Source organism: Loxodonta africana, chromosome 19 (assembly GCF_030014295.1).
Source record: "Loxodonta africana isolate mLoxAfr1 chromosome 19, mLoxAfr1.hap2, whole genome shotgun sequence".
NCBI lineage: Eukaryota > Metazoa > Chordata > Mammalia > Proboscidea > Elephantidae > Loxodonta > Loxodonta africana.
This window is the reverse complement of record NC_087360.1, coordinates 71,189,926-71,211,292: the sequence shown is the minus strand read 5'-3', so window position 1 is coordinate 71,211,292 and position 21,367 is coordinate 71,189,926. Positions and strand designations below refer to the sequence as shown.

The window sequence follows — 21,367 nt, the reverse complement described above, 5'->3', positions numbered from 1 at the left end:
GTAACAGTATAGAAATGTATTTAGTGAATATAAGAGCAAGGTGCAACCCAAAGTAAACAGAATACTAATCCTAGGGAGATTTGAGAGTTGAGGTTGATGCCGCGGATTTGAAACAGCAGCTCTAAACATCAAGGAACCAACATTTCTGAGCACATATTATACACCAGGCATTTTGCACAGTGCTTTACTTTTTTTGTGTGTGTGTGTTTAATATCTTATTTAATACTCAGGACACCTTTAAGTTTTAACAATTTATTCTCTCATAGTCTAGTAGATTACAAGTCCAAACTCAGGGCATCAACTCCAGGGGAAGGATTCCTCTCTCTTTCGACTCTAGAGGAAGGTCCTTATCATCAGTCTTCTCCTGGTGGAAGAGTTTCTCTGCAGCGACCCCAGGTCCAAAGGCCACACTATTCTCCTGGTCCTCGTTTCTTGGTGGTATGAGGTCCCCATGTCTCTCTGCTTGCTTCTCTCTTTTATATCTTAAAAGAGATTGGCTTAAACTGTAGATTAATCTTATAAATTGAGTTTAAGTAACTGCCACTAATCCCATCTCATCAACATCATAGAGACAGGATTTAAAACACATAGAGAAATTACATCAGATGACAAAATGGTAGACAAACATACAATACTGGGAATCATGACCTAGCTAAGTTGACAGATATTTTGGGGGGACGCAATTCAATCCTCAACAGTCACCCATATTAGACAGGTTTCAGCAGAACTTCCAGACTAAGACAAACTAGGAAGAAAGGCCTGTCGATCTACACCCAAAAATCAACCAATGAAAACCCTATGTATCACAACAGAATATTGTTCGATACAGCACGGGAAGATCCGCCCACTAGGTTGGAAGGCAACAAGGGACTCAAGCATTAAGGATGGCATGGGACCAGGTGGTGTTTCATTCTGCTATACATGGGGTCACCATGAGTCGGAGGTGGCTCCATGACAACTAAAAACAACAATTAACAGAGTAGAAGTTGAGGTTCAGGAATGTGAAGTAAATTGCCCAAGATCACACAGCTAGTAAATGGTGGTGCCAGATCCCAAACCAACAGCCCAGAGTGTGTCTGTTCCACAACTGCATGCAACTCATAAGTGAACAATCGTTGTGTCCTCCTCTATCTGCTAAAACCATGCTCCGGTGGGAGCAGTAGGATGGGTCAGCCTGGTAAAGCAGGCAGCTAAGCACGTTCTGAATATATGGGTACTGGTAGCCCTGGCAGCACAGTGGTTAAAAGAGCTGAGCTGCTAACCAGAAGGTTGAAAGTTCAAAACCACCAGCTGCTCCTTGGAAACCCTATAGGGCAGTTCTACTCTGTCCTATAGGGTCTTTATGAGTCAGAGACTCAACCACAATGGATGTTTGTTTGTTTGTTTTTGTTTGGGATCCATATACTTGATCAAGGTTCTGAAACTTTGACCCAATTGGTCAAATCCAAAAAATTGTGGCTGAAGTACTTCTCTTTGGGCCTGAGAAGAAGCCAAAACCAGAAGAAATATTCATGGCTAAAATCAAACTCTATTACAGAGTCCAGGAACAATCACAGGCATTTCAGGATGCACCGAACAGGAAAAATAGTCATTCACTGGGTCAGACTGTGCTCATAGAAAACGTGAGTAAAGCCAAGAGGGAACTGCATCAGTCAAAACTCTGAACAGAGACCCAAGCTAGTCAGAGTCCGTGGGCAGCTTGTCAGGTAGGTGCCCAGTGGCCAGTCATTTTTGAAGTGATAGCTTCAAATCTGGTCTTACCCGACCTGATTTTAAATGCATCCCATGCTAGTAGGCTATGACGCTGCATGGGCCCTCCAGGCATCTGGCCAGCTTTTTGTGATTCTAGAGAATATTCTTAAGAATAGAGGGAGGTCACAGGATCCAGCACTGTGTCGAGATCAGAGGAGGGACTCAATAAATATTTATGGAAGTCAAGAAGGAAACGAAGGTATGAACAGGCCAAGATTCAAATACCACTAACAAACCATTGGAAACAAGTCCAGGGTTATGTGTCAAGCAGAGGCAGCAAAATCCATAGCTGAACTCCCAGCTGCCTGATGGCAATCATCAGAAAAGGGCCTATGACTCACAACCTAGACACCATGAGATGTGGAATGAGGGACTCTTCAGTCACAAAGAAGGGCTGGGTAGCAAGATGAGAAATCCAGTCATTTGACAATACTGGGAGAAAAAAAGAATACATCCTACTTCCAAGGAACTGGAAACTTGGTTAGGACCTCAACCACCAAGACATAGGAAGAAGGAGAGACCAGAGTACCAGGAAGCAGGCATCAAGGTCAGCAGGACTAATAACCCAAAGCTCTGACTAGGATAGTCCCCTAATTTTGGTCCATTATTAGTTCTAGGATGGAGATGACCTTGCAGGAGGGGTTCCTTAGTCCCCAGGGAAAATATGTGAGTGGCAGACCCAGGAATCTACCAGATCATTGCACATCTCTTGGGCACCTGGTTACCAGTTTATTAATTCTGCCCATTGAGCGGCTGAGAAGACAGGGAAAGTCTTGCTTGGTCTGGAAAAGATCAGCCTCTCTCCTCCAATTTTTTAAACAGAGGAAGGAAAAAGGACATCAGATGAACACTTGCCTAGAGAAAGAAGGTAGTGGGACAGTTTAACCATAAGCACAGTTCTTTCAGGAAAGTGTGATATAAGGGAGCAGGAAGGCCCTGATGGGAGAGGCATAACGTTCTGCCTCAACTCTACCCACACTATCCAGTCACTGGCAGGACACTCATCCCCCTGGGGTAGCATTATTTGTCCTTTCCTAGTGTGGAGTCCCTGGGTGACAGAAATGCTTAAGCGTTTGACTACTAGCCAAAAAGTTGGCAGTTTGAACCCACCCAACAGCTCCACAGGAGAAAGACCTGGAGATCTACTTCCATACAGATTGTTGTTGTTCCTGTTAGGTGCTGTCCAGTTGGTTCCAACTCATAGCCACCCTATGTACAACAGAATGAAACACTGCTGGGTCGACCACCATCCTCACAATCATTGCTATGTTTGAGCCCACTGTTCCAGCCACTGTGTCAATCCACTTCCTTGAGGGTCTTCTTTTTGCTGACTTTCTACTTTACTAAGCATGATGTCCTTCTCCAGGGATTGGTCCCTCCTGATAAAAAATAAATAAATAAGTTTCACCATCCTTGCTTTCAAGGAACACTCTGGCTGTACTTCTTCCAAGACACACTTGTTCGTTCTTCTGGCAGTCCATGGTATACTCAATATTATTCGCCAACACCATAATTCAAAGGCATCAGTAGTTCTTGGATCTTCCATGTCCATTCTCCAGCTTTTGTATGTATATGAGGCAATTGAAAATCCCATGGCTTGAGTCAGGGGCACCTTAGTCCTCAAGGTGACTTTTCGCTTTTTAACACTTTAAAGAGGTCTTTTGCAACAGATTTGTCCAATGCAGCAGATCTTTTGATTTCTTGACTTCTGCTTCTATAGGCGTTAATTGTGGATGCAAGTAAAATGAAATCCTTGACAACTTTAAAGCTTTCTGCATTTATCACGATGTTGCTTACTGGTCCAGTTGTGAGGATTTTTGTTTTCTTTATGTTGAGGTGTAATCCACAGTGAAGGTTGTAATCTTTGATCATCATCAGAAGTATTTCACATCCTCTTCACTTTCAGGTTGTGTCATCTGCACATCACAGGTTGTTAATGAGTCTTCCTCCAGTCCTGAGGCCATGTTCTTCATACAGTACAGCTTCTCTGTTTATTTGCTCAGCATATGGTGAAAGGATACAACCCTGATGCACACCTTTTCTGATTCTAAGCCACACAGTACACCCTTATTCTGTTTGAACAACTGCCTCTTGTCCTATAGACAGGCTCCACATGATCACAATTAAGTGTTTTGGAATTCCCATTCTTCCCAATGTTATTCATTGTTTGTTATGATTCACACAATTGAATGCCTTTGCATAGTAAATAAAACACAGGTAAACATCTTCCTGACATTCTCTGCTTTCAGCCAAGATGCATATGACATCAGCAATGATACCCCTCGTTCCCCATCCTCTTCTGAATTTAGCTTGAATTTCTGGCAGTTCCCTGTTGATGTACTGCTGCAACCATTTTTTAATTATCTTCAGCAAAATTTTACTCAAGTGTGATATTAATGATATTTTTAGATAAATTCTGCATTCTGTTCGATCACCTTTGTTTGGAATGAGCACAAATATGGGTCTCTTCCAGTCAGTTGGTCAGGTAACTATCTTCCAAATTTCTTGCCATAGATGAGTAAGCACTTTCGGCATTGCACCCGTTTGTTGAAACATCTCAATTGGTATTCCTTCAATTCCTGGAGCCTTGTTTTTCACCAGGAGCCCTGGTGGTGCGGTGGTTAAGTGTTCAGCTGGTAACCAAAAAGTCAGCAGTTTGAATGCACCAGCCACTCCTTAGAAATCGTATGAGAGAGTTCTCTGTCCTATGGAGGCACCATGAATCAGAATCGACTTGACAGCAATAGGTGTGTTTTTTGCCAATGCCCTCGGTGCAGCTTGGATTTCTTCCTTCAGTATCATAGGTTCTTGATCATGTGCTACTTCCTGAAATGGTTGAACGTTGACCAATTTTCTTTGGTAGAACAACTCCATATTTCTTTCATCTTCTTTTGATGCTTCCTGCATCTTTCAAAATTTTGCCCATAGAATGCTTCAATATTGTAACTCAAGGCTTTAAATTTTTTCTTCAGTTCTTTCAGCTTGAGAAATGCCCAATGTGTTCTTCCCTTTGGTTTTCTAACTTCAAGTCTTTGCACATTTCATTACAATATTTTACTTTGTCTTCTTGAGCTGCCCTTTGAAACCTTCCGTTCAGCTCTTTTACTTCATCATTTATTCCATTTGCTTTAGCTATTCCACGTTCAAGGGCAAGTTTCAAAATCTCTTCTGATATCCATTTTGGTCTTTTTTTTGTTTCCTGTCTTTTTAATGACCTTTTGCTTTCTTCATACATGATGTTCTTGATGCCATCCCACAACTTGTCTGGTCTTTGGCCATTAGTGTTCAAAGCGTCTAACCTATTCTTGAAATGGTCTCCAAATTCAGGTGGGATATACTCAAGGTCATACTTTGGCTGTCATGGACTTGTTCTAATTTTGTTTAGCTTCAACTTAAGCTTGCATATGAGCAATTGATGGTCTGTTACACAGTCGGCCCCAGCCTTGTTCTGACTGATGATATTGAGCTTCTCCATAATCTCCTTCCACAGAGGTAGTCAATTTGATTCCTGTGTATTCCAGTTTTACTCTGTCATATAGATTTGTTATGAGTCAAAAACTACTCTACAGCACCTACTGACAACAACAGCAAATAGCCGAAAGGTTGGCAGCTCAAACCCACCCAGGCACCTCAGAAGACAAACCTGGTGATCTACTTCTGAAAGGCCACAGCCTTGGACACCAGTTCTAATGTGCACCCATGGGATCACTATGAGTTGGAATTGACTGGATGGCAACTAACAACAACAGTTTGGGATCACTAACAACAAGAGCATTGTCTGCTTTTCCTATCTCAGTACACTTAGTACATTTTTTACAACTGCCTGCTTATTTTATTTTTATCTGTTTAGACTAAAACTCCAAGAGAATAGGTACCATGTCTATTTTTCCTCCATCTTTATATCCCTAGAACCCAGATCTCTACCCAGGTTGTTCAATAAATAACAGTTGGATGAGTGGTTGAATGAGTGAATACCAAGAATTTATCTCCAATTTCAAATAGAGGGAAGAAAGAGAAAATTTTAGAGGCAGGAGATACAGGGATAGTGTTGGTTCTGAGTTTCTCTTTAGATGGCCCCTGAGGACTTCAGTGTAGCAACATAAAATCTCTCCCAACACAGGGTTTGGGGTGGGAGTCCAGAAATTACAAGAAAAGAATGGATGACAAACTGTATGCTATAACTTGACAGTAATTTCTAGGTCAGATGCAAATGATTACCGTTAATAATTGCAAGCTTTTATTGGGCACTTTCTATTTTCAGAGTGCTTTACAATCGTTAATTTGTTATTTCCCCCAACATCCCTGTGAGGTAGATCATCATTATTATCGTCATTACGGATGCACTAAGGATGTTGAGTTGTATTTAATTGACCCAGGATTGTAGCTATTCTTAGTAGTTCATTTACTCCTTGGCTTTCTGGTCTTAAAAATCTATTGATCCTGCTGAGAGGGTGATACTGCTAAAGTGCTGTTTAGAAGGAAACATTGCAGACGACCACAGAGAATCATAGGAGTGGAGTAGGTACTAAATTTCTGAAAGGTACGAGGTGCCTGTGAGAAGCTGCAATGTATTCTAGAAACATATGCATTAGCTTCGGACCATTTTACTTTTCTCCTAAGGCAAATGCCATCCTGAAAATATAGGTTTAGTTTAACATGCATAGTTTAAAAAAGCTGAAAATAAAACCATTGATGTTGAGTCAATTCCGACTCTTAGAGACCCTATAGGACAGAGTAGAACTTCCCCATAGGGTTTCCAAGGAGCAGCTGGTGGATTCAAACTGCTGATCTTTTGGTTAGCAGCCACCAGGGCTCCTGCATAGGATTGGAAAGCAGTTTATACAAGGCTGAGCCAGACTTTGCATCAGAAATGTGTCTGAATCCCAGGACCCAGTTATTTTATTCATGTACGAGTTACATGTAATTAGATGCTCCGACCAAAGACTAAAACAAATATGATCACATGATGAGAATTCTGTTGTCCAAAGAGGCCAGTGAGTCTGTGGAACAGCACTTCAACCATTGGAACAATATGGCACCATATTCAGGGACAGTGTTTTAGGTCCCCGTTAACGGGATGTTTTTCCTTCCCTTCACCATTGTCTGACTTCCCATTTGTCCACCTTTGAGCCCTCTCAGCAAGCACTGAGACTGTCCTCTTAATAGATTATTCTCAAAAGAATAATGAAATGAAATGAAAACCTGCCACTTTTCATAAATGACATCATTGTGTACATAAATTGCATACTAGAATTAGTAAGTGAACTTAATACATTGCTGGATACAAAATCAATAAATAAAAATCAGTTCTATTTCTATATACTAGCAATGAAAATGCAGAGATTGAATAATATAAAATTATAAAGATTACACAGAATCAAAGATGAAAGATGTTCAAGACCTTTTCACAGAAAACTATAAAGAATTTTTATTTGCCAAAAGTTAAAGAAGACCTAAACAAACAAAGGGATAAAACCAAGTGTACCAATTAGAAAATCTGATATTGTAAAAATGTCAGGTCTCCCCCTGAAGAGATACAATGATAGAGTAAACAAAATATCAACCAAAATTCCAGAAGATAGTTTTTTTTTTTTTAATCAACAAACTGATTCTAAAGTTTATATGGAAATCCAAATAATATGGAATAGACTAGACAACCCTGAAGAACAACACTGGAGGACTTATACTCCTAAATACTAAGACTTATTATAAAGCCATAGTGATTAAGACACTGTGGTATTGGCACAAGAATAGACAAATAGATTGATGGAACAGAATAGAGAATCCAGAAATAGACCTACACAAATACAGATACTTGATTTATGACAAAGGTGACACTGCAGTGCAGTAGAGAAATGGATGAACGTTTCCATAAATTAGTTCAATTGCATATTCATATGAGAAACACATATCGTGATGCCTGTTCATGTCATACAAAAAAACAAAAATTAACTCTAGATGATTTCAGGTCTAAATATAAAAGACAAAACAACAATGCTTCTTGATGGGAGAATATTTTCATAATCTTGGGGCAAGCAGGTTCCTCAATAGGAAGCAGGTCAAAAAGCACTGACCACAGGGATCACCATAGAGGGTCCCGGACAGAGCTGGAGAAAAATGTAGAACAAAATTCTAACTCACAAAAAAGGATCAGACTTACTTGCCTGACAGAGACTGATCCCTGGACACCCTTTTAGCTCAGTGATAAAATCACTCCTGAGGCTCTTGCTTCATCCAAAGATTAGACAGGCCCATATAACAAAACGAAACCAAAGGGGCACACCAGCCCAGGGGTGCTAGAAGGCAGGAGGGGACAGGAAAGCTGGTGATTGGGAACCCAAGGAGGAGGGAGAGTATTGACATGTCATGGGGTTGTTAACCAATGTCACAAAACAGTATGTGTACTACTGTATAATGAGAAGCTAGTTCTGTAAACCTTCATCTAAATTAAAAAAAAAAAAAAAAAAAAGCACTAGCCATAAAGAAAAATACTTGACAAATTGAATTTCAGTAAAGTTGAGAACTTGTATCCATCAAAAGGTCCCTGATTGGCAAAAATGGTTTATGCTCAACTACTAACCTAAAGGTTGGCACCTCAAACCCACCCAGCAGCACCATGAAAGGGAGGCTTAGCAATTTGCTTCCATAAAAGATTACAGCTAAGTAAACCCAACAGAGTAGTTCTACTCTGTAACACATTGTGTCATCATGAGTCAAAACCGACTCAGTGGCAACGGGTTTGGTTTTGATTTTGGTTAATCAAAAAATAATAACCTTGGGAGTAAAAAAGCAAGCCACAGAGTAATCTCTCACACAAAAACACATATGATATATATGCATATATATAAAGTTCCTGTATCTATTATATATAAATACCTCCTAAAATATCAATAGGACAAAATGGGCAAAGGGCTTGAATAAACACCTCACAAAAGAAAAACATTCAAATGGCCAATAAACATAAGAAAAGCTGCTGAATATCAATAGTAATCAGGCAACACAAGTTAAAATTACAATGAGATATCACCAAAATGGCCAATATGAAAAAGACCTACAATACCAAATGTAGGCACGAATGTGGAGGAACTGGGACACTTATACATTGCTGCAGGGGATATAAATTGGTACAACCACTTTGGAAAACAGTTTGGCAGTACCTATTAAAGCTAAGGGTACACACAGTCTATGATCCACAATTCTACTCCTAGGTATATACTCAACAGTAATGCATTTATACATTTACCAAAACACATGTGCAAGAACGTTTATAACAACACTGTTCCTAACATAGTAAAAAATGGAAACAACTCAATGTCCACCAAAATAAACTAAATAAATTGGAATACAAAATAGCAACGAGAATATATAATCTATTGCTACACACACTAACACAGATAAATCTCACAAACATAATGATGAGCAAGAGAAGCCAGGTACAAAAGAATACACATTGTACAATTCCATTTATATGAAGTTCAAAAACAGGATGCACTAATCACAGATGAGAGAAGTCAGGGGGCCGGGATTGCTTGGGAGAGGCTCTGAAGAGAATTATGGAGGTGCTGATACTGGCCTATTTCTTAAATGGGTGATAGCTATACAGACACGTTCTTTTTGAAAATTAATCACACTATACACTTACAGTGCCAGAAGATGAGCCCTTCCGACTGGAAGGCACTCTAAATACACTGGGGAAGAACTGCCTCCTAAAACCAGAGTCAACCTTAATGGTGTGGATGGAGTCAAGCTTTCAGGACCTTCATTTGCTGATGTGGCACGACTCAAAATGAGAAGAAACAGCTGCAAACATCCATTAATAATCAACATGGAATGTACAAAGTATGAATCTAGGAAATCTAGAAGTCATCAAAAATGAAATGGAACACATAAATGTCGATATCCTAGGTATTAGTGAGCTGAAATGGACTGGTATTGACCATTCTGAATCAAACAATCATACGGTTTACTATGTCAGGAATGACAAATTGAAGAGGAATGGCATCACATTCATTGTCAAAAAGAACATTTCAAGATCTATCCTCAAGTACAATGCTGTCAGTGATAGGATAATATTGACATGCCTACAAGGAAGACCAGTTAATATGGCTATTATTCAAATTTATGCACCAGCCACTAAGGCCAAAGATGAAGAAATTGAAGATTTTTACAGTCTGAAATTGGAAAAAAAAAAAAAACACAATCAAGGTGCATTGATAGTTACTGGTGATTAGAATGCCAAAGTGGAAACAAAGAAGATTGGTAGTTGGAAATAGAAAAGACATCGGAGATGGCATGACAGAATTTTGTAAGACAATGACTTAGTCATTGCAAATATCTTTTTTCAACAATATAAAGGGTGACTATACATGTGGATATCAACGGCTAGCATACGACAGAGTCAAATCGACTACATCTGTGGAAAGAGATGATGGAGAAGCTCGAAATCATCAGTCAGAACAGATGATCAATTGCTCATTGCAAGTTCAAGTTGAAGATAAAGAAAATTAAAACAAGTCCATGAGAACCAAAGTACGACACTGAGTATACCCTACCTGAATTTAGAAACCGTCTTAAGAATAGATTTGATTCATTAAACACTAGTGACCAAAGACTAGACCAGTTGTGGGATGACATCAAGTACATCATACATGAAGAAAGCAAAAGGTCATTAAAAAGACAGGAAAGAAAGGAAAGACCAAAACAGATGTCAGAAGAGGTCTAAAACTCGCTCGTAGAGTAGCTAAAGTGAATGGAAGAAATGATGAAGAAGAAACAGAGCTGAACAGAAGACTTCAAAGGGCAGATCAAAAATACAAAGTAAAGAATTACAATGAAATGAGCAAAGACCTGGGGTTAGAAAACCAAAAGGGAAGAACATACTTGGCATTTCTCAAGCTGAAAGATGTGAAGAAAAAATTCATGCCTTGAGTTGAAATATTGAAGGATTCTGTAGTCAAAATATCAAATGATGCAGGAAGCATCAAAAGAAGATTGAAGAATTATACAAAGTCACCCACCAGGTGTGTCCGAACTACCAATGTTTGGTTAGCAGCCAAGCACTTAACTGGTTGCACCACTAGGACTCCTGATAGTCTTTAAAACCTACGGCACTTTATAATCTGTTTAATTCTTAGATTTGGGGTCAAAAAAGAAATGACTGACCTACTCTTGAAAGAAAGGTAGCCAGAAATGTGACTGAGCAGATAAAGTTGGGTCACATTGTGAAAAGCTTTCAGTGCAATGCCAAGTTGTTGAGAATTTATTCTGTAAACCACAGAGAGCTGGTGGGAAGTGAGAATGACAGTATAATCAGACCCATTTTTTTTTTTTTAAAAAGTCCTTATAGCAATATATGAAATAAATTGAAAGGGAAGGAGAAGGTGGAAGAGACGGAAGGAGACTAACTAAGCCACTGTCAAAATAATGAGGAATAATGAGAGCTGTCTTAGTCATCTAGTGCTGCCCTAACAGAAATACCGCAAGTGGCTGGCTTTAACAAAGAGAAATTTATTTTCTCACAGTAAAGTAGGCTAAAAATCCAAATTCAGGGCATCAGCTCCAGGGGAAGTCTTTCTCTGTCAACTCTGGAGGAAGGTCCTTGCCCTCAATCTTCCCAAAGAATGCGCTCTGCTCCCAGTGCTGCATTCTTGGTGGTATGAGGTCCCCAACTCTCTGCTTGCTTCTTTCCCTTATATCTCAAGAGATTGCCTGAAGACACAATCCAGTCTTATAGATTGAGTCCTGCCTCACTAACACAACTGCTGCCCATCCTCCCTCATTACTGTCATAGAGGCAGGATTTACAATTTATAGGAAAATCACACAATACTGGGAATCATGGCCCAGCCAAATTGATACACACATTTTTGGGGGGACATAATTCAATCCATGACAAAAGCCTAAGATGTCAAAAAAATAAAACATGTGTGTTCCCCATCCCAATCCATACCTGCCCCTTTAACTGGACCTGTTGAGTAGTAAACAAGTGGGGATTCTGAAAACACTGGTTACGCCTGGCAGGTTTCTATCTTCCCTTCCCAGGAGTATCTTCACTGTTGATGGCTTGCAGGAGAGAAGCAAGCCCCAGGAGGAACAGCTGTCAGGCAATTTTTACTCTGACAAGTACTTGGGTGCTAGTTCTTGTCATGCTTCATATCTCAGGGCACATCCAAGCGTGGAATTATCTGTGAAGTTAGAAGAAGAAGTTACATTCGCTGATGAGAAATCACAAGACAGAAACTACCTGGGCAGCAGAGATCTGAGAAGCATCAAGGTGGATCAACCTTTTCTGACGCTAACTTTTTACTTGGGTAATGTAGTCTGACATTAACAGAGACTGGAAATATTAAACAGTAACAATAAAAAAGAAAGTATAGTGGCTACTAAAAACTCGTCTGTGGTTTATAATGTAAAATGAATGCTCCTCCAGCCCTCTGGACATAAGAAATTCCCCCTGGTTTATAAAGAAAGAATATATGCACAAAGATCCAGCCAAGAGGTACAAAGAGTCTTTTCTCTCTCTCTTTTTTTTTTTTTTTCTTCTTTCTCTTTCTATGGTTTATATAAAGTATATGAGATGAGAGTATGTGCAGGAAAGAGTTAACAGAGCAGGCCTGAGCTACTATTCTTGGAAAGATCTTTTGCAAGGTTGGCCCTTGGCTTCCATCTGGGAACCTTGATTTTGGGAGGGTTCCCACCATTCGCTGTTAAGAGTGCCTCACTGTGTCTAAACTCTTTGGATAAACAATATGGCTTATGCTGAACACCTGCTTTCCTTCTGAGGGTCTAGAAATTTCATATATGTCAGCAGAGCCAAGAAGAAGCCTGGACACTGGGTCTGTAATGAGTTGCCTTGGTTTACAACATTTCATATGTATTGTCACAACTCATAGCTAGAGAAATTAAGCATATCCTGTGTAACTCCCCTGGGAGAGGACCCTTGGACACTTGCACCTGGTTTCCCCCAGACTTCACTTCATGTACATGGTCAATGACAATTTTTTTTAACTCGGTCCAATAAATAGGAGTTCCTTACAATAACTGTTCTTTAAAAAAAAGAAAAAAAATGGATAAAATGTCTCCTCTGGTCAGAGCTTTTGAGACTCCTTGCTGATATAAAAACAGGAGTTTCCTACATTTTCAATTCCACATTGGCATCCTTTCAGGTATAAAAACCCAACCCAGTGCCGTCGAGTCAATTCTGACTCATAGCGACGCTACAGGACAGAGCAGAACTGCCCCATAGAGTTTCCAAGGTGCACCTGGCGGATTCGAACTGCCGACCTTTTGGTTAGCACGCCACTAGGGTTTCCCTTTCAGGTACAGCTTTCAGAATTCCAAAGGTTTATAACACATCCATGGAGCCCTGGTGGTGCAGGGCTTAAAGCACTCAGCTGCTAACGCAATGGTCAGCAGTTCAAACCCACCAGCCACTTCGAGGGAGAAAGATGTGGCAGTCTGCTTCCGTTTGGTATTGGCTTCAGAGCTCTTGGAACTGGTTTTCAAACTTTAGAAAGCAAGGATACCCTTGCAAATTCTATGGGGCAGTTCTACTCTGTCCTATAGGGTTGCTATGAGTTAGAATTAACTCAAAGCCAGTAGGTTTTTTGGATAACACAGCCAGACACAGTCTTTTGGGGTTCGAAGTTAATGGGTAATATGATACTGGGGTTTTCAATTTCGGAGCTGTCTTAAGTTCCACTGTTGCTAAATGGGGAACAAGGCAATACATGAAAACCTAGAAAGACCATGGAAGATGAATTATCAAAAGTGATTAAAACCAAACACCTAACAGATTTTATCCTACTTTTGTATGACAAACAAGGTTGACTTTCAAATAATTTGATATAGATAAACAAAATCAGTGATTCTCATAGGGTGGTCTCGTGATCAGCAACATCGGCATCACGTGGGGGATTGTTAGAAATGCAAATTCTTCGGTCTTACCCCAGACCTACAGAATCAGAAATTCTGGAGATGGGGCTTAGTCATCTGTGCTTTAACAAGCCTTCCAGGTAATTCCGATGCGTTCTAAAGTTTGAAAACCACCAATTCAAAGAGCTCTGAAGCCAGTATCAAAATTCGAATAATGAAAGCAAGATAAAATCTCTGCCAAGAAATGCAGATTGCATCTGTGCCTTTATTGCTAACTGCTAGTTCTGCTCATAAAATACAAAGACCCAAAATAGGGACAACCTTAGGGGCCCTAATACAAGGCATAAACAGAATACAAAACATTAACAAAAATGACGAAGAGAAACCAGATAACTGGGAGCTCCTAAAAATCAAACACCTATGCACATCTAAAGACTTCACCAAAAGAGTAAAAAGACCACCTACAGACTGGGAAAGAATTTTCAGCTATGACATCTCTGACCAGCGCCTGATCTCTAAAATCTATATGATTCTGTCAAAACATAACCACAAAAAGACAAATAACCCAATCAAGAAGTGGGCAAAGGATATGAACACACACTTCACTAAAGAAGATATTCAGGCAGCTAACAGATACATGAGAAAATGCTCTCAATCATTAGCCATTAGAGAAATGCAAATTAAAACCACGATGAGATTCCACCTCACTCCAACAAGGTTGGCATTAATCCAAAAAACACAAAATCATAAATGTTGGAGAGGCTGCGGAGAGATTGGAACTCTCATACACTGCTGGTGGGAATGTAAAATGGTACAACCACTTTGGAAATCTATCTGGCGTTATCTTAAACAGTTAGAAATAGAACTACCATACAACCCAGAAATCCCACTCCTCAGAATATACCCTAGAGAAACAAGAGCCTTCACACAAACAGATATATGCACACCCATGTTTATTGCACCTCTATTTACAATAGCAAAAAGCTGGAAGCAACCAAGGCTTCCATCAACGGATGAATGGGTAAATAAATTGTGGTATATTCACACAATGGAATACTACGCATCGATAAAGAACAGTGACGAATCTGTGAAACATTTCATAACATGGAGGAACCTGGAAGGCATTATGCTGAGCGAAATTAGTCAGAGGCAAAAGGACAAATATTGTATAAGACCACTATTATAAGATCTTGAGAAATAGTATAAACTGAGAAGAACACATACTTTTGTGGTTATGAGGGGGGGAGGGAGGGAGAGGGTTTTTTACTGATTAATTAGTAGATAAGAACTGCTTTAGGTGAAGGGAAGGACAACACTCAATACATGGAAGGTCAGCTCAATTGGACTGGACCAAAAGCAAAGAAGTTTCCGGGATAAAATGAATGCTTCAAAGGTCAGAGGATCAAGGGCGGGGGTTTGGGAACCATGGTTTAAGGGGACTTCTAAGTCAATTGGCAAAATAATTCTATTATGAAAACATTCTGCATCCCACTTTGAAGTGTGGCGTCTGGGGTCTTAAATGCAAACTAGCAGCTATCTAAGATGCATCAATTGGTCTCAACCCACCTGGAGCAAAGGAGAATGAAGAACACCAAGGTCACACAACAACTAAGAGCCCAAGAGACAGAAAGGGCCACATGAACCAGAGACCTACATCATCCTGAGACCAGAAGAACTAGTTGGTGCCCGGCCACAATCGATGACTGCCCTGACAGGGAGCACAATAGAGAACCCCTGAGGGAGCAGGAGATCAGTGGGATGCAGACCCCAAATTCTCATAAAAAGACCATACTTAATGGTCTGACTGAGACTAGAGGAATCCCGGCGGTCATGGTCCCCAAACCTTCTGTTGGAACAGGACAGGAACCTTCCCTGAAGACAACTCATCAGACATGAAAGGGACTGGACAGTGGGTAGGAGAGAGATGCTGATGAAGAGTGAGCTAATTATATCACATGGACACTTGAGACCATGTTGGCATCTCCTGTCTGGAGCGGGGATGGGAGGATAGAGAGAGTTGGAAGCTGGCAAAATTGTCACGAAAGGAGAGACTGGAAGGGCTGACTCATTAGGGGGAGAGCAAGTGGGAGTACGGAGTAAGATGTATATAAACTTATATGTGACAGACTGACTTGATTTGTAAACGTTCACTTGAAGCTCAATTAAAAAAAATACAAAGACCCAGCCAACACTGTGTGGGGGGGAAGAGGGGCAGGTGAAGGAAACTTCATCTTGGTAAATGATGTGTACCTTTCGATAACTAAGAAATGTCAACATGAAAAACAGCATCATTAAAACTGGTTTCTTTAAATTCAAAGACACGAGGGAAAGATTAGTCCAAAGCACTAATGGACCACAAGTACCACAGCCTCCACCAGACTGAGTCCAGCACAACTACATTATGCCCGTCTACCACCACCAACTTCTCTGACAGGGATCAAAATAGAGGGTCCCGGACATGGCTGGAGAAAAGTGCAGATCAAAATTCTAACTCACACGCACAAAAAAGACTAGACTTACTGGTCTGAGAGAGACTGGAGAAAGTATGGCCCCTGGACACCCTTTTAGCTCAGTAATGAAGTCACTCCTGAGGTTCACCCTTCAGCCAAAGATTAGACAGGCCCATAAAACAAAAGGAAACTAAATGGACCCACCAGCCCAGGGGCAAGGATGAGAAGGCAGGAGGGGAGAGGAAAGCTGGTAATGGGGAACCTAGGGTCAAGAAGGGGAGAGTGTTGACATGTCGTGGGGTTGGAAACCAATGTCGCAAAACAATATGTATATTAATTGTTTAATGAGAATCTAGTTTGCTCTGTAAACTTTCATATAAAGTGAATTTTTTTAAAAAACTGGTTTCTTTAATGACAAGGATGAAAATATTTGCCCATAAAAATTGTGAAAACTCTCTTCCATGGCCAAGGCTTGCTCAATAAAGACACTAGTCCTCTTGGGCAGTGTGTTGAAGAATCTTAATTAGGCTCATGTGGCTTATCAGTTAGGATCCATCTAGTGAAACTGAAACCACTCTAGGTCTTACAGTTGGAGGGGAATTTATTACAGGGATCGGGTACAACCATTAAGGAAGGACAGAGAAAACAAGCAGGGGACAGTGAGACAACCCAGAAATCATGAACATGAGGAAGTCATTTACAACTCTAGAGCTAGAGGTTGGACAGGAGGAGGTGATATTACCAAAGCCCAGAAGCCTAGGCTTTCTGGTGACTCAGCGGGATCTGACTTCAATAAAGAAGGTATCTGACAGGAGATGGTGCCATGGAGGCCACTGCCCAGAGATGCCATGGGAAGTTGAGAAAGAGAAAGAAACAGCCTGACTTCTTTTGTCCTCCTGCCCTCCAATCACAAGTGTCTCCCATTGACTAAACCCATCTGGAGGCCAAGGAGCAAGGGAGCCTAGAACATATCCCATGGGATATAGCACAGAGCAAGGGAAGATAGGCTAGTTAAAAATGGGCTAACCCACAGCATGAAGAACTCTTCAATTCTGTCTTCAAAAAAGCATTGGCTGTAGATGTTGGAAAGTAGCTCCTGGACTGATCCTAAGGCCTGGTCTCAAGACATGGACCACCACTATCTTGCTATATGACATGATGGGGAACTCTATTTTCTCAGATACAAAATTGGGGGTTTAGAAAACATTATTTTGTAACATAACATCTAGTTCTAACATCCCATGACTTTCCAGTGGACATTATAATGTTTGTTTTATACAGAAAAACTGCACCATCCCTGCAACAAGGCCACCGATATAGTAAAATAAAGACCCTATGACATTTGCTTCTGGCAGAGATAATGACTACTTTTGAGAATGCTGAGTATGGAAATATGTCAAGAGGGATGATGGCTGACATGGTTTCTGTAAAAGTCTTTATATATCTCTCCATTTTATTTTCCAAATTGAATAATCATACCCAAGTGGCCCATCAGCAGTGGGTGATTCCCAATCAGGGACCATCTTTGTAGGACTACCAAGGTTTGGCTGCAGGATGCTTAGGGACCTCAATGAGGCAGCACAGCTGGAGACATCCAAGACAAACAGACACGGCCATCGCCATGTCAAATGACAGTGGTGTCTGATCTTTATCACTTGCTAGTTCTCACTGTTTCAGTAGGCAGCAGCAAGCAAGGAAGATCTGCTTCACCGACAGGCAGAAGCAATCCTGGGAGTCCTAGGGAATATTTGGAGATAAGAACCTAAGACTGGACTTCTTACAACTAAAATGCTCCTGGGAAGCAAGGATGGCAAGACTTCAGCTCGCTTACTTTGGATATTTCATTACTTACTTTGGATATTTCATAGGAAACACCAATCTCTAGAAAAGGACATCATGTTGGGTAGTCAGTGAAAACAAGGGAAATCATCAGTGAGAAGGGTTGGCACAATGGCCACAACAATGGACTCAAACATACCAAAGACAATGGAGACAACGCAAGACCCGGACAATGTTTCATTCTGTTATACACAAGGTCGCCATGACTTGGAGCCAACTTGACAGCAACTAGCAATAACTTACTCATTTGGCAAGTGAGAGGGTGGAATCATAATTGGAGTATAAATGTATAACCACATTTCATTATCACAGATAGATAAAGCCAGGATATTTGAGTTACTAAGGAACATAAAACTGTATGGGGCAGTTCTACTCTGTCCTATAGTGAGATGTGCTTGTCAGCAAGGATTTTCCAACTCGCCTCTGACACGCACTTATTTGTTTGAAATTCTGTGCCACTTACCTTTTATAAATCATAGTTGGAAAAGATCTCTGCAGCTGATTCAGCAGTATCTAAATATCCCTGTCAGTCTAGAAGGTAGGTGACCTAAGGAAAGTAAAAAAGGAAGAATACAGAATTTTGAGTCACAAACCAAGGGTGGTGGGCTCTAAGGAGACCCATGGGGAGACCCGCAGGGATATGTTAGAGGCACTGTGAGAAGGATTGTGGTATGTACTTGATAAGTGGATGCTATTGTTATCATTCCTATTATATTATTGCAGTATACCTTTGAAAGAAAGGTTATTTATTACTGCTTTGATTGCATATGATCGATAAGGGTCCTGAATATTCCCAGTAGCTACCAAGAACCACTGGGCTCCCTACCATGTATCTGTCACTTTGGAGTGCCCTCTCCTCTAGCGATGGTTGCCATTGATAGCTGCCCCTTTTCTGGATTCTACCTCTCCGAGCCTGAATAGTGATGATTATAAGTTCCCCAGTGCTAATGGAGGGTTAAGATATTAGGGCATCCAAATCAATAGAAGCTCAGCATAATTAAAGTTAAGCACATCTTTTTGTGCTTCAGAAAAGCCATTAGGAGGCTCTCGCTCTTTAGAAAGGTTGGCTGAAGTCTATAGATTTTCAATAAGTTAAAATTTTCAAAGAGATTTGTTTCTCAGAGGGCCAAAAGAAAAATGGTAAAAGAAAAAAAAAATTGAGAGTACCGTATTGGTGAGAATTGTAGAGATAATTACCCACATTAGTCACTTCTCATCCATTTTCTTTCTCTGCTTTTTTCTAAAAAGCTAGAAAGGAATTCAATACAAAATTCTGTGATAATAGAAAAGAACCTTTTGTGATCTACAAGTACACTTGAGTTATAAATCCAAAAGACACTGCCCTAACTGCCAGCTGATGTTTAAATACTCAGTCCAAGTGAGTTGCTGAGATGATACTCTATAAACGATAGGGAACACTGGTGTTCATAAGACCTTTTCCTTGAGTGCCCTTTGGGTTGACATGGGGCTTCTGCCAGAGCTTTTGGTATAATTCTGGGCACTCTGCTAACAGAGAGCTGCATTTGTCTGCACAGGGACCCAACCACCCAGAGGGCAGCTTCTCCAACACTTGCAATACAAGCTAACACTACTGAATATTTATAATGAAACTCGGGTAATCAATGACGGTTCTTCACAAATACACACTGCATGCACATAACTGGCTGATTTAGTATTTGCTGAATATCTGGTACGTTCTCAGTGTTATATGAAATAGCAGAACTCTACAACTACCTCATCCTACAAAGCCTTCAACATAGTAGCAAATATATTTTTGCAGCTCTTCTACATAGGAAGACCTCTAGGCACAGGCGTGTCCTGTCTTCTCTATTTCCTGTTGTGAGCTCTCCCCCTCCCCCACCCAGCTTGGTGACCGTGGATTCTGATGTCTCCAAGATTACTGCAGAGGTGAAAGGAGACGTAATTGGCAGGGAAAACATTACTTGTTGGCTCCCTATGACTGTAAAAAAAAAAAAAATGACTGTAGCAGATGTTTAAAAGGGACTCACTCTAGTTTGGATGGATGATCAAAACCGAATTAGGCTCTTGTGGTGCACTGTGGATTCTTCAAAGGTCCCACTGGACTCCGTTTCCTGTGATTCCCCCCCTTTGACTGCCTACTCGTATTTTCTCTCTCAAGTCTCTAGTAGTCTGTCGGTTCACCTTTCTAGGCAACGCTTTCGAGCAGCTTGCACTGTGACTTCAGGTCAGCTCTCTCCATCTCTCAGGCCAGCATCTACCTTATGAGAAACGCTTGCACAACTTTAACCCACTTCATCCCACGGCACCCCAACGTCTCCCTGTTCTGCCACCTCAAGTGAATAGTCAGTCTCTCACCCTAAATTTTTCACTCAGGTGCATGGCAGACATCAGTTCACTGCCCAGAGAACTCTAGGGTTCACATATCAAGCCCTCTAAATAGCCTCTTTGAATGGAGGGAAGAGGCAAGCATTCTCCCCCTCTGCCACCGCCCCCCCCAGGAGGAGCGTTATTCATATTATTGAATCTTCACGTTCTTTGGACAGTGGATAGCTCTTTAGAGAAATTTCCCTTCTACTCTATATCTTCAATTATTTTATTCCTTTGAAGTGGGTGTTGAGCCAATTCATAGCCACTTGCTTTACAAACTGTGGATGGGCACCACAGAAATTCAATTTGTGTGGGATGTTTGCTCTCTATTGTCTTGTGTCTCAGCCGAAATGACAGTAGTCACATTTTAACATCCTGCTGTACTTAGCATTTACTTGAAAGAAAACAAGACATCCAAATGGACTATTTAAATCCAAAAGACTGAGATACTCTTTCTTATGGGTTGAATTGTGCCCTTGTCAAAATATATATGTACATATAAATATATATATATGTATGTATGTATGTGTATGTTGGAATCATAACCAGTAGATGTAATCCTGTTTGGAAATAGGGCTTTCTTTGTTATGTTAATGAGACCATATTAGTGTAGGGTGTATCCGAAACCTAATAACTTCTGAGTTATAAGGCACAGCATCAACACAGAGACAAGCAAGCTCAAATGGGAAAAAACAGATGCCATGTGAAAGTCACACAGGAACCAAGGAACGCTTCCCCCAGAGCCAAGCTGATAAAGAGAGAGTCTTCCCCCAGAGCTGGTGCCCTGAATTCAGACTTCTAACCTCCAAAACAGTGAGAAAATAAATTTCTGTTCTTTAAAGCCACCTACTTGTGGTATTTCTGTAACAGTAGCACCAGGAGACTAAGACATTCTTTGATGGCAACTGTAATGCTCCTGCCTCCTCCCTGCCACTCTCTTTCTTGTGTTAAATGTCAGAAAAATAATAAGATTGAGCTTATCTTTTTAATTCAAGTAAAAGGAAAGAAAATTTCAAAGTTCACCAAGCAATAGGCAAAAATAAAGTCTAATGTTTGGCACGCATGCTTGCATGATGGAGATATAAAAAAAAGCAAGGAAGTGAT

General features: G+C 40.6%; 1 long non-coding RNA gene across 2 annotated transcripts in view; it reads right to left on the bottom strand.

Annotated features, from left to right (window-relative positions):
- Positions 1–265: 265 nt before the first annotated feature.
- Positions 266–21,367, bottom strand: part of LOC111751295 (uncharacterized) — a 37,860-nt gene continuing 16,758 nt past the window's right edge. Inside the window, exons 1-4 of one of the 2 annotated variants that reach the window (XR_010318658.1) lie at positions 19,116–20,382; positions 18,378–18,461; positions 11,701–11,935; positions 266–482 (exon numbers count right to left, since the gene is read on the bottom strand). This is a non-coding gene — a long non-coding RNA (uncharacterized LOC111751295). Of the gene's footprint in view, positions 483–11,700; positions 11,936–18,377; positions 18,462–19,115; positions 20,383–21,367 lie in introns of those variants that run through there. The other variant, XR_002786378.2, reaches the window with a different exon arrangement.